Source organism: Protopterus annectens, chromosome 14.part0 (genome assembly GCF_019279795.1).
Source record: "Protopterus annectens isolate FY-2018-M chromosome 14.part0, PAN1.0, whole genome shotgun sequence".
In the NCBI taxonomy this organism is placed as follows: Eukaryota; Metazoa; Chordata; order Ceratodontiformes; family Protopteridae; genus Protopterus; species Protopterus annectens.
This window is the reverse complement of record NC_056748.1, coordinates 1,082,954,949-1,082,971,562: the sequence shown is the minus strand read 5'-3', so window position 1 is coordinate 1,082,971,562 and position 16,614 is coordinate 1,082,954,949. Positions and strand designations below refer to the sequence as shown.

At 41.8% G+C, this 16,614-nt stretch overlaps 1 protein-coding gene across 1 annotated transcript in view; it reads left to right on the top strand.

Moving 5' to 3' along the window:
• The first annotated feature begins 325 nt into the window (after positions 1 to 325).
• CFAP46 (cilia and flagella associated protein 46) overlaps positions 326 to 16,614 on the top strand; it is a 3,596,153-nt gene continuing 3,579,864 nt past the window's right edge. Inside the window, exon 1 of the mRNA XM_044056880.1 lies at positions 326 to 382. The gene's annotated coding sequence lies outside the window, so the exon portion shown is untranslated. The remainder of the gene's footprint in view (positions 383 to 16,614) is intronic.

The following is a 16,614-nucleotide window of genomic DNA, read 5'->3' as shown; positions in this document are numbered from 1 at the left end:
TCATTCGAGATTGAAGTCAATAAATAATAACATACATTTCGATTCAGACTTCACAGCCTACAGAATGTGTATACTAACACAAATTACTTTAGAACATTTCTAAGTTTATAACAGCGATGTTCGAAGTCTGTCCCCTCATTTAAGGTTATATCCAGATTTCTTGCGGTAAGATGTTGAGAGCTACGATTAAAATATTTCGTTTTATTTCTGCTTCCTCGTCGCCATCCCAACCGTGGAAAGACACACAAAACCACGTATTTCCTCGCGTTAGCCACGGAACAACAGAGACTTATGCTGAAGTATGTCCTAACTGTTTTCCGTAGTACTTGTTGCTTGGTTACCATGTTTTCACGTAAAGGCTGAGGAAAGTGATGTGCACTTGGTGAGTGAACTTAATTAACACCTGGATTTACTAATGTAAACTTTTAAATGCGGTATGACAATAGTTATTCTAAGGTCTTACAGCAATAAACGTTTATAACTGGAAAAGAGAGATGACATAAGTTGTGTATGATTGTTGACCACTTTTTCCCGGAAAAAGTACCGCGGATCACACCTGTGGGTTGTTTTTTTTTTGTTATTCTCCTCTATCGTGGTAAGCATTATTAAGTTAGGATTGAGGCTTGTTTCACATGCAGTGAAATGTTTTATTCCGAGTGGTTTATAACAATCCGTTTTCATTCTTTCTCCCATGACAGGTTTGGCTTAATAATTTGAAAAGCAGGGAAAACATTATGGAGAATGTGTACACACGGTTGTATTAACAGATTCATTCAGTGTCATTTATACCTTTTTATTGTATTTGTTTTAATTTAACTTCTAGAGTTGTGTTGGTGTGTTTTATTGCGTTTTGAACACCTGCTTTAGGAAGCGTTTCAAGAGTGTAATCCAATAAATTCGTCTTGTCATACGTTGGAAAGTAAGGTTTTTAAATTAGGGGCATTGCAGAAGGCAAATGTTCAGGTTGTGAGTCTCAGTATGAAAGCTTTCCAGTTTTTATACAAGTAATAGTGTTTTGAGCAGAGGCAGCGGAAACATTTTAAACTTAAATGTCATCTTTGCTGAGGGGTATGCGAGTAAGACTTTTGGGTCTTGTGCTGTTGTTGGATTTAGAGCGCATACAGATGAAACGAATCACTCTTTTTGTTATTGCCAGTCCCCCGAACTAGTAAATAAATAGGGTAAAATGTGTTCAGTTTGTAGTGCATACCTCTCGGTACAAGAAATCTGGACAGAGACATAGGCCCAAAAATAGCGACACATTTTAAATATTATTGTTATAAACTTATAAAGTAGCTAGAGTAATAGGATTTATGTTGGCATGCATTTTCTGAAAGATATGAAGTACAGAACTCAAAGTATGTAATTATTTATTGACTTAAATCTTCAGCGATTTTCCAGAACATCACACATTTTAGAAGGTACAGTCCAAAAATATGAGGCAAAAATCCAGACAGTTGATAGTTATTTTGTGCTCTAGAGCTAGTGTGGTTTAATAAGTGTGCCTTCAACTGAATCCTTATTGTAACCTCCTCCACAGTGTTTCTTATTTTGAGCAATTAATTACAATGGATAAATAAAGGAGAATATTTGAGAGTTGTAAACTTCTTTTACAACATAAAACATAGCGCTATTTCAAGCCTTCTGTATGAGCCCATGTGGGGATCGTTCATATTAGCTTGCACCATCCTATTTTACGCTGGTGTGATTGATGTCCTGATAGGACTGTCACGGGCGGCGCTCGTTGGTGGTTCTTAATATGTATCCAGCCTCTGTCAACCCTCAGCCAATAGAAACCTCCGCTTTGCCCACATCAAACACCAGACACATTGCTTATGCTTCCACCCTCGATTCTCACCTGCCGCTTACCGCCTTCTTTACTAATACAATTAATAAACAGTTTTTTTCCCCTGTGGTACTTAGTATTATCGCAGCCCGGAGCGGCATGTGTCATAACTCGCTAATAACGGTAATGTAGTAAAAACATGTTGACTTTTTTACTAGTACGCAACATCCGAACTTGCTGAAATACATAAAATAATCTCCATTTAATATGTGTGTTGTGTCTGTCACTGTACAAGTATCCCTTATATATGGTCATAAATGTGTCTGTTAGAGGTTAATACCGGAGAGTGATTGTTTCCCTTCACAGGCACACAGCGGTCCGTTTTTTAAGCCTGGCGGGGAAAATCTGTATGTGGTGGGGGGCTCGTCTTTATTTCGAAGAAGGTGTGTGGAAATGTTTGTGTAGGTGGTGTGTGTGACACACGACTGTGGACCAGCTGTAGCTTGTAGTGAGGGTACAGCTATGAGAAAACGTTACTCGCCGAACGGTCACACCGAGGCCTTTTTTTCCCCTTGAACAATTGTACGAAACAGTAGGCTTATTGGCACGAAAAATAAATGTCTGTAACTGTTTAAACTGATGCATACAATAAGCCTAGTAAACGAACCTTTTTTTAATTTCTGAAGGGGCAAAACGTACAGGATCTACCATCATTCCGTTCACGGGTAACATTTACAAAAGTCAGCAGCATATTTTGAACCTACGGTGGAGGCAGTCTGTGCGACTGAACCACTGACATATACTAAGTATGTATGCATTTATCTATAGAAATATCTGTAATGTGATGTCAACTCCTCCCTAGTTAGATCTGACCGCAAAAGTAATCGCCTTGGAAATCCCCCCCCCCCCCCCCAGGTAACCACCATGAAAAACTTCTCCAAACCTAACTTTGGGCTCCTAAAAACAGATGTGGCTAACTTCACGGCACCCATGGAAATGGAGAATAGTTGCATGACCACTGAATCATACACCAATGCACTGTGCGAACACGTACACAAATGCATGGAGCTCGTCATACCCAATAGAACCAAGATGCTCTCCTCCAAAAGAAGGAAGGCAATCTGGTGGTCCCCTACCATAAACAAACTGTACAAGAGAAGGAAGAAACTGATGTGGAATAAGGTGAAGTCCCAAGACTGGAAAAACTCCCTTATCAGCCTCAACAAAAAGATGAGATCCCTCATCAAATCCTCTAATGCTAGCTATGAAAACAGAATTGCAGCAGATAAAAAAGGTAGCCACAAGGCCTTCTGTAGTTATGTAAAGAATCTCCATGGCAATACCCAGATTTGCTGTGAGCTACTGCACAATGGTACCTCCTATACCGAGCCAACGGATATTGCCAATATACTGGCTGACAGATTTAGTGGCAACTTTACCCCCCTCTCTCCCCCACCAAAGGACCAATCATAATACCAGTAGAGGACCAGGCACCCAATATTACTGTTGCACAGGTTAAAACAGCACTGTCCAAGGCCAAGAATACATCTTCTGTGGGACCTGACAATATACCTGGCTGTGTTCTACATGCACTACAGAGTGAACTGGCACCTCACCTGTGTGCCCTGTTCAATCACAGTCTCACTTCAGGCTTTGTCCCTACCGAATGGTGCACTGCTGCAGTCATCCCTCTCCACAAAGGAGGAGCGACTACAGACCCTGGGAACTATCGCTCCATTAGCCTGACGAATCTGATGTGCAAAGCTATGGAACACATCATCATGGACCTAATATACAAGAATATAGGGAATCTCCAAATTCTGCATCCCATGGTTTTGTGAAAGGTAGAGCATGCCTGCTCAACTTGGTCAAATACTTTGAGTCTGTCACCAGAGCTGTGGATGAAGGCAAGGTGGTTTATACAGCCTACCTTGATCTGACCAAGGCCTTTGATACCATTTTCCACTTGGGAATCATAGACAAACTCACTAAGCTAGGCATCAACCCCTATATCACTAGGTGGGTTGCAGACTGACTCACAGAACCCAGAGTGTGAAAGTAGCTAACTCCAAGTCAGACTGCCGACCAGTCATGAGTGGAGTCCCACAGGGTTCGGTCCTGGGTCCTCTCCTGTTTGGTATATACTTCTCTGAAATCCAGTCCAACACGAAGGGACTCTGGCTGAGAAAGTTCGCAGACGATTGCAAGTTGGGAGCTATTATTCACTCCCCAAGTGATGTTGACATCCTACAGAAAGGCCACACTGAGACCAACGATTGGTGTCAGTACCATGGCCTTGAGCTCAATGCCAAAAAATGTGTCATCACCCCCTTTGGGGGAAAAAAACAGCTCCCATGAATTACCACATTGATGGTAGTCCACTGAACACTGAAGGCGTTGAGAGATCTGGGTACACAGGTTGACAGCAACCTCTCTTTTGACCACCACATTGCCACTGTGGTCAGAACGTCCTTTTATGTAGTACATCTCATTGCTAAGGGATTTGCATCCAGGATGAAAGAGGTCATTCTCTCCATCAACTCTACCCTTATTAGGCCAGTCATAGAGTACAATGCCCCATTTTGGCATGTACCTCACTAGACACCTGCAACAACTGGCGAGGCCACAAAAGTACCTCACAAAGAGGATCCTAGGTCTTAAACACTTGGACAGACTAAAAAAAAACCTCCAGCTATTCTGTGTCTCATATCGCCTACTTAGAGGCGATCTCTGCTTGACTTGCAAAGCCATGTCTGACCCAGCTCTGTTAGAAATGCTACATCTAAAGAAATCCCAATCCCTCTGCACCACAAGCTGCAGAGACCGCAACCTCATTACCACAATCAACGGAACATGCTGGAGGAACAGGTTCATAACCCAGAGACTGCCCATGCTGTGGAATAGACTTCCCATGCATGTCAAGCAGAGCACCTTACTGGCCCTGCTCAAGAGAAATTTTGATGAGTGGATGGGAAATTGAAAATTCACCCCGGGGATCACTCCAGTGGCTCTACTCAACAGAGGCACTGGGAACTAAGGTCGGGTGGCACGATGCCAGGGTAATCCTATGGGCTAGGCTTGTAAAGGCTCTAGGACCATTAGCCTAGTACACACCTATGAACCTATATATACACACGCATATTTCCAGCTGTCTGCCATGACAAAAAAATACACTGAACCCACAGACATCGCCAATATTCTGGCAGACAGGTTCAGTGCAAACTTCTCCACCCCCTTCCCCCCAAAAGAGCAAGTATCTATCCCGGCAGAGGGCTGCCTCCCAAACATCTCTGATGCCCAGGTGAAGGCTGCCCTCTCCAAAGCAAAAAACACTGCTTCCATGGGACCAGATGGCATCCCAGGTTGCGTCCTACATGAACTCCAAGAGGAACTAATCCCTCAAATAAAACAGCTATACAATCTCAGCCTCACTACAGGATATATGCCCACAGAATGGCGTACAGCAACAGTGGTCCCACTCCACAAAGGTGGAGCCTCTACGGACCCTGGAAACTATCGCCCCATAAGCCTGATTAGCTTAGTCTGCAAGGCTATGGAGAGGATCATCCTGGAGCTCATAAACAAAGACACTGGGGACCTACAGACACTAGATCCTATCCAGTTCGGCTTTGTCAAGGGCAGATCCTGCCTTTTGAACCTGGTTGACTTATTCAAAACAGTCACCAAAGCCATAGATGAAGGAAAGGTAGTCCACACAGCCTATCTGGACCTTGCAAAGGCATTTGACACATTACCCCACTCGGGCATCATTGATAAGCTATCCAGCTTAAATATAAACCCCTATGTCACAAGATGGGTCGCAAACTGGCTCAGACAGAACCCACAGAGTGAGAGTTGCTGGAGCCATGTCAGACTCAAAACCGGTCACAAGTGGCGTACCACAGGGTTCTGTCCTGGGATCACTCTTGTTCGGTATATACTTTTCCGAGGTACAGGCAAACGTGGGAGGACTATGGCTCACCAAGTTCGCAGACGACTGCAAACTGGGCGCCATAATCAACTCTCCAGCTGACACAAACATCCTTCAAAACGGTCTCACAGAGACAGATAACTGGTGCCAGAGCCATGGTTTAAAGCTAAATGCCAAAAAATGTATAGTCATACCCTTTGGCAAAAACAATGTGCCCACAAATTATCACATAGGCGGAAACCCATTAAGTACAGAGAAAGTTATTAGGGACCTGGGGACCCAAGTTGATAGCAATCTCTCCTTTGAAAACCACACTGCCAAAGTGGTTAGAAAGACCTTCTACATAGCCCACCTCATCACGAAGGGTTTCGCATCTAGATCAAGAGAGGTAATCGTGCCCCTTTATTCATCCCTCATCAAGCCCATCATAGAATACAATGCCCCTTTTGGGATGTACCTTACCCGACACCTGCAGCAATTAGAAAGACCCCAAAAGTATCTCACCAAGAGGATCAAGGGTCTCAAACAGATGCCATATGCTGCTCTGTTAAAAAAAACTCCAGCTCTACTCAGTTGCATACCGCCTACTCCGAGGCGATCTATGCCTGACATACAAAGCTATGTCAAATCCAGAATTAATGGACATGCTCCATCTCAGTAAATCTAAATCCCTTAGAGCCACACGCTCGAGGGACTTGAACCTCAGCACAGAAATAAATAGAACTTGCTGGAGGGACAGGTTCATAACCCAGAGGCTCCCTTCGCTCTGGAATAGAATTCCAGTTCATGTGAGGCAGAGCACCTCACTGAATCTCTTCAAGAAGAATCTCGATAGGTGGATGGGGTATCGTAGGTTTGTCCCAGGGATTACTCCTGTGTCACTATTAGACAGAGGCACAGTAAACTAAACCTTAAAAAGGCACAGTATACTCAAATCAAGGGGTGGCGTAAGCCATACAGAATCGGGCTAGGCTTATAATTGCCCCAGGGAAGATAGCCTAGTATGAACCTATGATGGTCACTGTAATTCCCCGAATTATGACAGTTTTTTCCTTCTGGTTGCGAAAATACGCTATATATTTTGCAGTTTGTTTCAGTTGTGGTGTGGACTCCCCGTTCCTGTATTTCTTTGCAGTTTGTTTCAGTTCTAGTGTTGACCCCACCTTCCTTAAGCTCTATACTGGGACTGTACCTACAAAGGTTCTTATTTCTTATGACCAAGGTTGCAGCCCGCCCACGACTTAGCAAACAGAGCCTCCTGTCTCCCTTTACGCTTAAAATGTGAATGATAATTCATTCATTCTGCCTTGTAGAAAACAAATATCAACAAAAAATGTTGGTTCTGACTCGTGCCTCTCAATTGTGCAGATTTTCACGTCATAGTTTTGGTCTGTTCCTCATAAAAGTTGTGGATTTCTGGATTTTTGTGGCAAATCAGTGAGGACTGAATTTACTAAATAATGGCAGAAGTTTGAGTGTTTCATATCCCTCAGAAAATGCATGTTAACACAAGACCTTTTATTCTAACAATATTCTAAGTTTTTTTCAAAGCAATGATTAAAATGGGTCTCCTATTTTTGGGGCTTTGTCCCCCAATTATTTTGCCAAAAGGTTGAAAGCTAGGCTTTCTGCCACCTTTTATGTTTAGAAGAGCAACAGTTAAAATTTGTCCCTGATTTTGGGCCTCTGCCCTACCATATTTTTGACGTGGCCCATGTTTCTTGTGCTTAGAGGCTAAGAGAGAGATGCTATATTGCTAAGAGAGAGATGCTATATTGGAAAGTACTCAAGTTTCTTTGACAACTTATGTATGGTTTATAAGGTATAGCATCGGTCTCTGATTCTGAACCATTACCGCTCACTTTTTTAAATATTTGCCCCATTCTCGAAATACGGTTAGTTCAGTTTGCATTACTATTGATCAGCTCGTTCTGTGTTGTCGACAGTGTATTGCAAATAACTCGTCAGTTTCTGTAAGCTTGGTGGGAAGTGCAGATTGTCTCATTTGAATATTGATAAAGTGATAATGAAGAAAATAGTGCCATCTGTGCACTGTGCCTGAGCCACGTTTCATGTTTTATGTTGTGTGGTGAAATAGTGCCATCTGTGCACTGTCTGAGCCACGTTTCATGTTTTATGTTGTATGGTGAAATAGTGCCATCTGTGCACTGTGTCTGAGCCACATTTTATGTTGTGTGGTGAAATAGTGCCATCTATGCACTGTCTGAGCCACTTTTCATATGTTTATGTTGTGTGGTGAAATAGTGCCATCTGTGCACTGTGTCTGAGCCACGTTTTATGTTTTATGTTGTGTGGTGAAATAGTGCCATCTGTGCACTGTGTCTGAGCCACTTTCATGTGTTTATGCTGTGTGGTGAAATAGTGCCATCTATGCACTGTCTGAGCCACTCTTCATGTGTTTATGTTGCGTGGTGAAATAGTGCCATCTGTGCACTGTGTCTGAGCCACTTTCATGTGTTTATGCTGTGTGGTGAAATAGTGCCATCTATGCACTGTCTGAGCCACCTTTCATGTGTTTATGTTGTGTGGTGAAATAGTGCCATCTATGCACTGTGTGTGAGCCACTTTTCATGTGTTTATGTTGCGTGGTGAAATAGTGCCATCTATGCACTGTCTGAGCCACCTTTCATGTGTTTATGTTGTGTGGTGAAATAGTGCCATCTATGCACTGTGTCTGAGCCACATTTGATGTGTTTATGTTGCGTGGTGAAATAGTGCCATCTATGCACTGTCTGAACCACTTTTCATGTGTTTATGTTGTGTGGTGAAATAGTGCCATCTGTGCAATGTGTCTGAGCCACTTTTCATGTGTTTATGTTGTGTGGTGAAATAGTGCCATCTGTGCACTGTGTCTGAGCCACGTTTCTTGTGTTTATGTTGTGTGGTGTTCCAGGAGGTGGGAGTTGAAAATAAATCATCAGACTCTCTTTTTTTTTTTTTTTCCACTGGCTTGTAGAGTGGATAGGGAGTCAAGTTGAGCTAGAGGACTCCTTTGCTAATTGCTGATCTTGCTGGTCTGGGGAGAAAAGGTGATGCATTCCAGGACCAGTAAAATGAACGGTGATCTTTTTCCTGGTGTTTTCACTGTGGTTACCGATCAGCCATAAACTTAGGTATTTAAAGGATTTGGTTGTTAACATTGTGCTACCATTAAGATCTGTGATGAAAGTTTTAGTAATGTGTTTTTCCCTTATGTGGGGGTGGGAATATTGTGCTTTTTTGGTGGTGTTTAGGAGTAGCCAATAATCGAGAGAGAGAGAAATATTTGCTTTGCCGTAGTGCAGTCATTGTGTTGCAGCTATTTAGGAGTGAGGAGATGATACTGTTGGATGTAAATGGACAAGCTGATTGTAGATTAGCAAAGCGTAGGAAGAGTGTGGCGATACGGCACAGCCTCAACCATAGAATGCCTTCCACCTATCTGGGAAGGGGTTTAACAAGGGGTTTGTTCATATTACTAATACCTGCTAACCATAACCATGCACCTTACCTTTCAAAAATCCTCTCTGTAACTCTGCCACTGATCCAGACATCTTGGACCCCCCACACACACACACACACTCTACAGTACACTCTAACGGTGCCCTTCTTTAATCCTTCTCTACCTCTAACCCACCTACACTTGCATAAACACTCCCACCATAAAATTATCTAAAGGTTTCTGCATTACCTTACCGGAAAACAATGTTCTGTTCATTTAGAATGTTAAACTGTCAGTCATTCATTCCATCTAACAGCAGCCAGTTCAAGGGACTAATGGAGGAGTCTCCATCTGCGTTAGCGACGCACAGGATGACATCAGGAAGTTCATTCGGTCATTCATTCCATCTTAACAGCAGCCAGTTCAAGGGAATAATGGAGGAGTCTTCATCTGCGTTAGCGACACACAGGATGACATCAGGAAGTTCATCCAGTCATTCATTCCATCTAACGGCAGCCAGTTCAAGGGAATAATGGAGGAGTCTCCATCTGCGTTAGCAACACACAGGATGACATCAGGAAGTTCATCCAGTCATTCATTCCATCTAACAGCAGCCAGTTCAAGGGAATAATGGAGGAGTCTCCATCTGCGTTAGCGACACACAGGATGACATCAGGAAGTTCATCCAGTCATTCATTCCATCTAACAGCAGCCAGTTCAAGGGACTAATGGAGTCTCCATCTGCGTTAGCGACACACAGGATGACATCATGAAGTTAATCCACATGCAAGTCACTCTAGATAACGCCTCTTACCACATCATGACTAGCTACAGGTCACCATCTGTGTTCCTGGGAGTGTCATGACTCTTACCCAAACCTAGTGGAGGTGCACAGCAACCAACCAAACACCCTATTCATTGGCAGCTTTACCCCTCTGTAGACTGGGGAACTTATACTGCCTCAAACTCACATGCACAACACTTCCTGGACTCTTGACACAAATACCCTGGAACAGATAGTGCACACTCCAAGAGAATGAAACCTACTGGATCTGGTACTTACCAAAATGGGAGAGCATTGCTCTTTTCCGACCTATTGTTGAGTACAGTACCCCCTTTGTCATGTACTTAATCGGACACTTGCAGCAGTTGGAATGCCAACAAAGGTTTCTCATTAGGAGACTGCAGGACATGAATACTCTGTCCAGCATTGATCTGTTTCTGTATTCAGTCTCCTACAAGCTGTTGAGAGGAGGCTTTCCCTGGCTTACACAGCTTCCTCAGACCCAGCTATGATGGATCTCTTGCACATGTGCAAAATAAACATCACCAGAAATACTTGCTCCAGGAATCTGAACATCACTTGTGACATAAACAGAACATGCTGGCGAGACAGACATATGTCCCAAAGGATTCTCGTGCTATGGAATATGCTTCCAATCCATGTAAAGCAAAGTTCATCCCTGGCCCAGTTCAAATGAAACCTTGACAACTGGATGGAAAACAGTAACTTTCCCCCATTTTGGCCCTTGTGTCCCTTATAGACAGAGGTATTATCCTAACACCCCCAAATCCCTTAGTTAGTTCCCTACAAAACATGCCCCCAGACACCCCTGGTACTAGGGATTCAAATGGGTTTGGGGTGCACAGCTAGGCTTGTAAGAGCCCTAGTGGTCGTTAATTTAGTAACAACCTGTGAACCTATAAGAACAGGTTTCCATATGTCTGGCTAAGCTAAGGTTACAAATGTGGAGAAGAGGTATGGGAACCAACCTTTTGCAGTGTGAGATGAACCAGAGTACGCTGTCTGTGCATCCAACCATATGCTTTCTAGTAGTGGCTCAAGGTCTTTGAGTGATTTTTGTAACTGGAAGAGGGGGATATAACAGGTGTGATACTGGGTGAGTTGAGGAAAGAGAGAGAGGTTGTGGTATTAGGGAGGTGGATGAATTCCTTGAGAGATCTGCATGGTGCTTTATCATCATTGTCCTTGATCCTGGAGGTAAGTGGTTAAGAGCTTTTTTCCCAATGTGTGACTTCTGTCTCATGTATGATTTCATGTCTCTCCCTATCAACAGTGGAGACAGCAGTACGAATCTTGGCCTTGACAAGTGTGAGATACCGCAAAACAAATTAAAAACGTGACATGACTCTTCATCATTTAAAATTTTTCATTTTACAGTTTTACAGTTTTCTAATACTGGAATTCCACCAAAGAGGTTTATTTGTGAATTTACTATTATATTTAGGGTGGACAGGTACTGACTTTTCTATGCAGCTGTTGGTAAAAGTCAAGAGGTGAATGAGGCAGCCCCCTCATCTGGGTCCATTGGCAGGAGATTCTTTGGAAATTTGGCTAGGTCTTCTACAAGGTGAAGTAAGGTTGCCCTGGTGAAGTCCCTAAAGACAAACTCATTTGGTGGTGGGGGTGGTACCGCTATGCATGACAGAGAAAATGACTGAGAGATGTGGAGGTACATAGTGGAGTACAGGTAGAGGGTGGGTTGATAAAGGTCAAGTTATGGATGTTAAAGCCTTTATTGGGTAGTTTTAACAATTTGCTCCAGCACATTGGCATTAACACAGTCCAGGAAATGTTGAGGCTATCCACTTTTAAAAGCATAAATGCGCAAGTTAAAGCTTGGGTAATTGAAAGTCCCTGTCAGGAATATATTTGGTTTGATAACTAAACCCCTAATGGTGTTAGGGTAATTTCCATGATCTTTGTGGGACATTGATGGGCATCTGTAGCTAGCAAGGAAGTAATAGTTAGATTTATTAGTAGCTAAGTTTAGAAAACACCATGTGAAGCGACACCACAGTTCAGCAATAAAATATTAATTTTATTTAGCACTTTTGTTCCCTGATATCAGAGATGTCATCAGAATGAACAAGGTTAAAAATAATACAATTTAAAAACCTTCTAAAACACACCCCATGATCCAAGTAACCGATAAAATTAAACTTCCTGTAGAGTGAAACTTCCTGTTCCCTCACCATGGAGACCATACACAACAGAGTTAAATACAACAAATTGCCAGCACAAGTCAGTGTTCATTTCAAACCAAAGTAATACTGAATAAAATCAAACATTTTACAAAAATGAAATGGATTTAAATTTTGAAATACAATTAACTGACAGATTAGCATTTAAATCAGGCGGCTGAGTAGCTTCAGTGAAATGCTGCCAGCATAACTTCATGTATTCCAGCCCTAAATCACCAGGGCCACCCCTGGGATTCTTTTCCAATTTTTTTCTATCCCCCAAAAAAGAAAAATATGTCCAGGAAACTCCTTATTGTGCTTTGCTAATGCATTGTTGACATACATATGCTCATAAATTCTCATAAATTCTATCTTTAAACTCCTAAATGTTTTACCGAGATAAAAATGTTGATACCGCTGGCATTTAGCTAACTAGGCTAAACCCTTTATTTTACAATTACATCTAAACTTGGGTTCCACCAATATATTGTGAAATTGGACTGGTCTGTCCTGTAAAATATACTTGCAATAATTACAACATTGACACTTTTGTCTGCGTAGTTGGGTGTTCTAGTGAGAGGGTGTTTAATTAGATTTTTAAGAGAGGCATCTTTTCTAATTACAGATTTTGGGGTGCCATCTAAATCTTTTGGTAACCCCAAATATTTTAGGATGCCCCAGTTTTTAAAAATGCACTTTTTAATTTATTGATAATCAATGCTATAGGAAGTAATAAAGGCCAAACCTACATTACATCCACTCATCTGATCTCTGGATGCCCACACCATGATTTGGATCAGCAGCTTCCAATAAAATTGTGTACAAACCTAGTTGTCTTTTTGCTGATAATTCGGTAATAAGAGTATCTATCAACTGTTCAGGATACCTTCTCTTAATAAACATGAATTTCATGTGCAGACATTCATTAATAAAATCCTCTCATTCAGGTACCATTTTAGCTATTCTGACAAGCTGTCCCTTTACTGCTGCTCTTATTTGGGTGAAAGGATAACAGCTGGTGAAGTGCAAAAAGGAATTTGAATATGTTGGGGTACAAAACATCTGAAAAAAATTTTCTTGTGCAAGTCCTTATTCAGTTCTGTATCTAAATAATGCAGGACCACTTTTGAGACAGTAGGTGAAACGGAGAAAAGTAGTTAGTGGTGTTAATGTAGTTTTATCTTGGATAAATCATAATATATTCCATGAAACTATAATTCTAGGGGACACCGACATTAATTGGCTAAACCTAGACACCCCCTCCTCAGCAAACAGCATAAACCTCCATAGTTTTACTCAGCTCGGCACTACCCCTTTTCATGGTCTATCTACAAACTGTGACTCAACCCTAGATTGGATACTGGTTAACCAACCCCATAACTATTCAAACTCAGGCACCTTATCAAACACACCACCTACCACACATGACCACCTCACACATACCTCTACCACGCACACATACAAAACAACGCACACCACCACAGGAACATTATGCCCATTGATCCAATCCTAAATGATCCAAGCCTAAAAAAACTGGAAAACTGGAACCCAAATACCCTTTAGAGCCATTGATTATATATTAACAACCATTCTCTAGATACTCTAAACAGCCCAATAGCAAATGCGCACAAAAAACACCAACTAACCAACTCCCATAGTTAACAAAACAAACTAAACAAAATATCATTCTCAGAAACAAAGCATGGAAAACATGGCTGAAAGATAATTTACTGCAAACAACTCCATGACAAAGCAAAAAGCTAGTGATTCAGGAAAAAAAGGATTACTTTTCTTCTAAACTATCTATCTCACACAACAATCCCCCAAATGTTTGGAAATCTGTCTCTTCTCTTCTAAATCCAGGCACAATCCAAAACCCATCCCCATCACCAGAAAAAAACACCTCAACAAATTTCTCAATGTTTTAATACCCATTTCATTTCCACCATTTAAAAAGTACTCAAAGATTGCCCATCCACCTCTCTCACCCTCCCCAACCTACTGAACCCACCCCTCCCCTATAGAGTATATTCATTCTCAGACAGCCAACTCTTTCACTATCCAACCTGTACCCACCTCCCTAATGCTGAAACCCTTAAAACAACTCAAAACTTGCTCACTATCTGTAGATAAACTTCTCCTAGAATACCTGCAACTAACTACTACCACAGTAGCCTAGCCAGTCACAATCCTTATAAATCTCTCTCTCTCTCTCTCTCTGAATCCTATGTTCCTCCTCTATGGAAAAAAATGTATCATTACCCCACTACATAAAAGATAAAACTCCCATGGTCTTTCAAACTACCACCCTATCTCTATACTCTCCCCACTATCAAAAATCTTGGAAACAATTTGTTCACTCACAACTACTTAACGACCTCTCTTGTAATGCTCTTCTGTCCCCCACCCAACACGGTTTCCGGCCAGCCCATAGCACTATCAGTGCCCTTCTCTCCTTCACTGACACCATCAGCAAAACCTTAGATATAGGACATCCTACCTCAGGCTTTCTACACGGCCTCATATATTAAGCTATCAAGTCAACTATCAAAACTAGGCTGCTCCCCAAGATCCCTAAACTGGTTTTCATCGTACTTGCAGAACAGGAAACCGTCAGTAAGATAGCTAAATGTACAATCCTGAATACCAACTCAACAATATAGGAGAACCACAGGGATCCATTTTAGGTCCACTAATGTTTAATAATTTTATCAATGACCTGCACAAAGTCTCCCAAATCAGAATCTCATCCAGTATGCGGACGATTCAACTCTGATATTAACCTCCAAAAATTTCTCAGATCTCCTCACTGTTGGACAACAGGTCTTTTCTTCTATCAAATCATGGCTAATTAATGCACAACTTATGCTAAACCCCCAAAAGACCAAACATTTACTATTTTCTTCAAAATCACCTGACACTAAATTCAAAATCCTTGCTATAGACGGGACAGAAATAGAACTAGTAAACACAGCCCAACTGCTAGGAATAACAATAGATAACAAACTAAACAACACATCCTGAATGTAATAAAGAAAACCTATTTCAAACTAGGCAAACTTTATCGCCCTAAGCTCTTCATGGATAAATGTACCAAAATAAAACTCGCTAATACCCTACTCATCCCTTCCCTCCTATACGGTAGTGCCATTAATCTTCACTCAACCCTTGGTAATAATCTGCAGTCCTGCTACAATACAATAGCCAAATTCACCTCCGAAAAACCACACCGTTCTCTTCACTGCCTAGCAGTCACAGAACTAAAATGGCTAGAATTCTCCCACCATCTAAAATGCACCCAACTAACCTTGGCCCACAAACTTATCGGTAAACCTAATCCCACCATCTAAAATGCACCCAACTAACCTTGGCCCACAAACTTATCGGTAAATCTAATGCATGCCCAGCTCTCAAAGCAGTCCTACAAACATGTACCCCTACTAGGACACTAAGATCTTCCTGTAAACCCTTGCTCACAGTAACAAAACCCAACCAATGAGCCGGTCAATGCCTGTTCTCCCACTCCATAGCTAAACTCTGGAATAACCTACCATCTGAAATAACCCAAATTGACCACCAAAAACCTTTTAAAATAGCTCTAAAAACACATGATCTAAATAATTCATCCTGCACCTGCCTCAGAAATAAACCTGCTTAAAAAACACATTTACCATTCATTGGGTTGGTTTATCTATGTAAACCCAGTCTTTCATAATAACCATTGGATAATTACCTGCATACAGTATACTATATTCTTAACATAGATAGTACTGTATCAACAGTCCCCTCAAGGGAATACATTAAGCGAGAGAAACTACCAAATCTTATTGCTCAGTAATACTTTGAGGACCTGCCTGCCTGCTGAATAGCAATATTTTTTCAACAGTACACTGCGGTCTTCCCAAACTAAAAGAACAGAACCCATCCTTCCCTGTGCGACAGTCCCCTCAAGGGAATACATTAAGTGAGTGAAAGTATGTACTTTAAAAACTACTCTCTGTAGACATAATAGTGTGCACTAATGTAATTTTGTACATTTACTCACTAGCCAGGGCAACCAGCAACCAAACACTATCTGTTCCTAGACCTAGTCTCCCTTCCTCTCTCCTTTAACCTTTGTTAGAAACTCCTATCCTACCATACTCAAACTCTGACTTCTGCTACTCTCCCTTCTCTCTCCTTTAACCTTTGTTAGAAACTCCTATCCTACCATACTAAAACTCTGACTTCTGCTACTCTCCCTTCTCTCTCCTTTAACCTTTGTTAGAAACTCCTATCCTACCATACTAAAACTCTGACTTCTGCTACTCTCCCTTCTCACTGTCAACAGACGCTGTTACTGCTGTCCACTAGGTGGCAATATTTCTCTACACCTTGCCTATTGTCCCCAAACTCACCTTATAGGCATCCTGACTCCTTGTTTCAGTGTATAGTCCCTCTCTACCCTCCTACCTTTACCTTCTTCACTGC